General features: G+C 42.3%; 1 protein-coding gene across 1 annotated transcript in view; it reads right to left on the bottom strand.

The window, feature by feature from the left end:
- Positions 1–5,479, bottom strand: part of LOC310670664 (uncharacterized protein) — a 10,207-nt gene extending 4,728 nt beyond the window's left edge. Inside the window, exon 1 of the mRNA XM_083426310.1 lies at positions 5,260–5,479. The gene's annotated coding sequence lies outside the window, so the exon portion shown is untranslated. The remainder of the gene's footprint in view (positions 1–5,259) is intronic.
- Between the last annotated feature and the right edge of the window lie 373 nt (positions 5,480–5,852).

The following is a 5,852-nucleotide window of genomic DNA, read 5'->3' as shown; positions in this document are numbered from 1 at the left end:
ACATTCAATACACTTAAATGGTTTCTCCCCCGTGTGAGTTCGTTGGTGTATTCTAAGTGTTCCATTTTGACTGAAGCACTTTCCACATTCTATACATTTAAATGGTGTCTCCCCCGTGTGAGTTCGTTGGTGTATCCTAAGCTTTCCATTTCGACTGAAGCACTTTCCACATTCAATACATTCAAATGGTATATCCGCTGTGTGAGTTTCTTGATGTTTTCTAAGAGTTCCATTTTCCCTGAAGCTCTTTCGATAGTCAGTACATTTAAATCGTTTCTCCTCTATGTGAATTCGTTGATGTATCCTCAGTCTTCCACTGTGACTAAAGCACATCCCACATTCCAGGCATTTAAACTGTTTCTTTGTTCTTCCCAATGAATTCACAGATGGCTCCATAGAATTCTGGCCATCATCTTCCTCACCTGTTTGGGAGTGGGGGCGGGGTGGGGAGAATCTTGTTAAGACTTACAAGAAAGACAAGAAAGGAACTGAACACACGTCAATCCCAATATGCACCTTCTCCTATTTTAACACTGTCTCATTTCTCCATTGTCCTCTCCATTGTTCCAAACTTTTAGGGATGCAGGTGAGATAATGGCAAGAACAACACATGATCACTCCGTTCACACTTAATAAACTGCATTATTTTATAATCGATGGTGGAATTGGCTTCTTAGACACATCTCTGTATTTCTCGTTTTCCAGGGAGGAAATGATCACAGGGTCAAGTAGCAGTCTCTCCTATGACTAAGAAGTAAAACTTTTGTGTTACTATGCCACATGTAACTTTAAAAATATTGCAATATATTAGAACAGGCACCCCCAAACTTGGCCCTCCAGATGTTTTGGGACTACAATTCCCATCATTCCTGACCACTGGTCCTGTTAGCTACGGATGATGGGAGTTGTAGTCCCAAAACATCTGGAGGGCCAAGTTTGGGGATGCCTATATTAGAATATAAGAAGAGCCTGCTCATTGGGCAAAGGCCCACCTAGTCCAACATCCTGTTCTCACAGTGGTCAACTAAATGCCTGCGGGAAACCAGCAAGCAGGATTTGAGTACAAGAGTCCTCTGCCTTCCTGTGCTTTGAGTCTAATCCTCTTTTTCAAGCTATCCAAGTTGTTGGCCATCACTCCTGTAGGATGGAAGTCCATAGAAGTCCATTTAGAGTATTGATCATATTTTGGGATATAGAATGAAAGGTGTTTTAGCAGAAAAAAATCATGACAAGCAGGCCTGCTTTCTACCAGGACGTCAGATGAAGGAGAATATAAGGAATCTAATTGATATTATTGAATATTTGGAAGTAAGAAATGAGAAAAAAGCGGCCTAAATGTTTATTGATGCTGAAAAGGCTTTTGATAATGTTTCATGGACTTTTATGAAAAAGATAAAAGAAAAAATGAGTTTTGGGGAAGCATTTGGGAGAGGAATTGATGCAATTTATTCTTACCAACAGGCTATGCTGATTGTTAATAAGGTTATAACAGAAAAGTGTAAAATAAGGAAGGGGACAAGACAAGGATATCCCCTATCACCATTATTATTTATTTTTGTACCAGAGGTTCTTGCGAGAGAGAAAAAGTGTAGAAATTAATTAGAGGAATAACAGTAGAAAATAAAGCATATAAATTAAAAGCTTTGGCAGTTGACCTTGTAATAACAGTGAAAGATCCCAAAAATACTCCAACAAAGGTAGTAAAAAAGATACAGGACTTCAGGCAGGCTGGAGGCTTTAAACTAAACAAGAATAAGACTAAGTTTTTGGTAAAAAAACACATGATGGAGCAAGACAAATAGGAATTACAACAGAAAACAGAATTAGTTATACATAAAAAAGTCAAATACTGAGAGATATGTTTGACAGCTAAGAATATTAATATTTTTAAAGACAATAAGGAGAATGTGTGGAAAGAAATAAAAAGAGATTTAGCGATATGGGGAAGAATGAATTTATCATTTTGGGGAAGAATATCAGTAATAAAAATGAATGTATTGCCAAAAATATTAAAGCTGTTACTGGTTGCAGTGTTCCGAGGTGACATTTGCTGCTTTATTTTTTCCTATTTTTTGCGTTTTTGTTTGTGAGGCTTTTTCAATTTTGACTGAGACTTGTTTGTTTGTTTTATGATTGATTGATTTATTGATTGATTAACTGTGGAAAGGGATAAAAGCCCCCCATTCAAACAATGACTATCATCAGTGCAGGTAAGATTTTTTTTTTTTATCATCTACAATGCTGTCTTATTTATTTTATTGTACAGAACATTGATTATTGCTTTCTTTTTATGGATCCATGGTCTTGTTAGATAGTAAAATTCATGTTAAATTGCTGTTTTAGGGGTTGTTTTTAAAAATCTGGAATGGATTAATCCATTTTGCATTACTTTCTACGGGAAATCATGCCTTGGTTTTGGAACGCTTTGGTTTTGGAAGACTTCCGGAAACCGATTATGTTTAAGAACCAAGGTACCACTGTAACTCCTAAGATTTAAAATCCTGGAGGAAGAAAATCTGCCCCCACTACTTTATGATAGGGATTCAAGAAACAAAGAGCTGCTTTGGAGAAGGCCTCACCCCTTCCTTCTTCCTGTCAGTAACTTCCTTCCATTTGTCTCCTCTTCATCTTTTCCCCTTTCTCCCTCCACCATCCATCTATCCCTGTCCCCATCTCCTCTCCCCTGGAACTCACCAGATTTCTCCAAGGGTCCTGGGAGGGAATGCTCAGAGGTTGTGGGGAGGGATGCGGGAGAGAGCCTGACCAGGTCAACCGTCCATCTTCCTCCTTCCATCCTGGCCAGGGTTGCAGGTTCAGTCACAGCTAGGTTTGCAGGTTCAGCTTCCTGAGGAGCGCAGAATCCAGAGCAAGTTGCAGCTTCCTGGGAGGGAGGGAAGAAGAAGCCAAGGGAGTCTGAGAGCCCCTGCAGGGATTCTCCTGCCCAAGACATTCTGCTGCCCCTGGAGAAGCCCCAATTGGGCACCCCCTTCCCAAGAGCCCCCACCCATTTTCAAACACCTTTGCCAATTCCTTTCATCACCTCCCTTCCTTATTTATTTTATTTTATTTTTATTCATTTTATTTTGTTTATTCAATCTTTATTGGTTTAAAATCAGCACACACATACACACCAAAAGCTTATAAATAGGAAAAGAAACAAAACAAAAAAGCACAATACATTACACAATACAAAAGAAATAGAACAATACATCACAAATGCACAAAATTATTCCACCCATCAACTTCCGACTTCCTTGATATAGGTTATTTATTTTCTTAATTAGGTAAAGGTATCCCTGACCGTTAGGTCCAGTCATGGATGACTCTGGGGTTGTGGCGCTCATCTCGCTTTACTGACCGAGGGAGCCGGCGTTTGTCTGCACTCCGGGTCATGGGGCCAGCATGACTAAGCCGCTTCTGGCAAACCAGAGCAGCGCATGGAAACACCGTTTACCTTTCCGCCGGAGCGGTATGTAATAAAAAAATTATCTATCTACTTGCACTTTTGACGTGCTTTCGAACTGCTAGGTTGGCAATTTTCTTAATTACTTGCCTCTATTTTTCAATAAACTTTATCTTTGTTAAATCTTGTCAGAATACTTTGTACCTTATTCAGTTCCGAGAGTTATTCAAAGCATTTTAAAGTTTTTATAAGGGGACACTGTTCTTTTAAATATTGTCTATAGAGCTCCCATTCCCTTTTAAACTTTTGGGCTGATCGATTTCTTATCTTTGTTAATTCTTGTCTGAATTCTTTATACCTTATTCAATTCCGAGAGTTATTCAAAGCATTCTAAAGTTTTTATAAAGGGGCACTGTTCTTTTAAATATTGTCTATAGAGCTCCCATTCCCGTTTAAACTTTTGGGCCAATTGATTTCTTATCTTTCCCGTCATCTGTGCTACTTCTATATATTGAAGGATTTTTACTTGCCACTCCTCTTTTAATGGAATTTTATCTCCTTTCTACCCCTTGGCAATCAGCATCCTCACTGCAGTTGTTGCATAGAAAAAGACCCCTTCCCAAGAGCCTCCACCCATTTTCAAACACCTTTGGCAATTCCTTTCACCTCCCTGTCCCACCTCCCTTCCTAAGGCTGGCATAGTATGCACATTAGTGGCCTTGAGAGTAGATCCCTTGGAACTTAAGAGTTAATCTGCAAAGGACTGCTCTGAATACATGGGTGGCCCTTGCATGGAGAAGAAGGAAGCCCCTTGCTTGCATCTGGACCCCCTGGGAGAGGCGGTGGATCCACCCACTGCTCCCTCTGCCCTCGCTGCCGCCTCCTCCTCTGCCCTCCTGCCCTGCAAACACCCTTTGCTCTTCTTGCTCAGGGGAGAGAGGCAGGAAGAGCCTTCAATCCCATCCCTTTCCTCCTCTGCAGCCCATTGAGAGGGGAAGGAGCTGCAGCGCCTGGTTCACTTCAGATAAACACATGGTTTACTGGGATTGTGAATGAACACGTCCTCTGCCTGCCAGGCGGTGGGAGTGGGGGGGTTAAAAGTGGTGAGGAGACCCCCCCCCTCTCCAGTCCTTTTGGGAAACGGGAGTTTTGGTCAGGAGTAAACAACTTATATGGCAAGTTCACAAGAGAAGCACTTTGGAGCACTGCTTGCTCTTACTATGTGTTTGGACCTAGAGGACAACATACACGTTTACACCACGGGGTTCCTTAGAGAGGGCATTTCTTTAAATTCAAAGGCCATTTCTACAAAATGGAAGTATTCTGATAGCAGCCCTGTTCAGGGAAGTTTTCGATGTTTTAATTTTTTTGGTGTTTTTGATGGAAATCGCCCAGAGTGGCTGAGGCAACGGAATCAGATGGGCATGGTGCAAGTAATGAATTATTTTTTAATTTTTTAAATTTTTATTATCATTATTATTATTATTATTCCCTCCTAAGCCCATCCTGCTATGCATGCTGATCAGAGACTTTGTCCCAACCCCCCCCCCCCTCTTGAACGCAAGAGGGCTTCCTATTTTTACAGCTATTCTTCACATTTCTATACTGCCCTTCCTCCAAAGATCACAGGGCAGCTTACAAGAGAAAAACACAGAGATGCATAGCAGAGTAAGAAGTTCCCTGCAACTCCCTTTGCACCAGATCCATGCAGGAGGAAGCTCCCTCCCCCCTTCAAGGCCCCCTTTAGGGGAACAGCTCCCTTTCCGCCCTTCTCTTCTCCCCGCCCCGGGGCTTCTCATCCTGGACCCCCTCGCAAAGCCCCTTCCCTCCTTCCCCGCCATTGGCATTGCACTCACCCGAAATCCCGGGCAGCTGGGGCGGGAATAGGAGCCCCCGCGTGGGAGGCAGGGAGTGAGGGCGCTTAATTAGGAGGCTTGATTAGGAAGAAGCCCCTCCTCCGCCTCCGCACGACCCAGCCCCCCTTCCCGCCTCCCTCCCTCCTTTGCCAGCTCCAATTTTATCTCTGCTGGTGAAGCCGGAAGTGGAGGCAACTCAGAGGAGGAAGGAGAAGTTTCTCCCCACGCTCAGCCGCTTGTCTGTTATTTGATAATTGGGGGAAGGAAAACCTTGCAGCACCCAACCAATGGGGAGACGGAACGTGTGCATGGGGAATATAAGCTCATGCTTTGCTCCAGCTGGACTGTGCCTGCTTTGGACCCCCGCTTTTGCAAGAACGTCTTGTCCTCAATAAACTCTTTACTGCTTCACCAATTTTGTTCAGATGGTATTTTAAGGAACGGCACTGTGGAGAGATACTTAGGGTGGATTGTGTTTTGGCTTGTGTTATTTTATTTATATTTATTTATTGAATAAAATTTATTTTAATAAACCTGCAGATGGGTTTCCAAAACAAACAAAAAGAACACCACAGCAGTAAAATCAAGACAAA

This window comes from Podarcis tiliguerta, assembly GCF_965153285.1.
Source record: "Podarcis tiliguerta genome assembly, chromosome: 2".
NCBI classification, from domain to species: Eukaryota; Metazoa; Chordata; class Lepidosauria; order Squamata; family Lacertidae; genus Podarcis; species Podarcis tiliguerta.
This window is presented reverse-complemented; position numbering and strand designations above follow the sequence as displayed.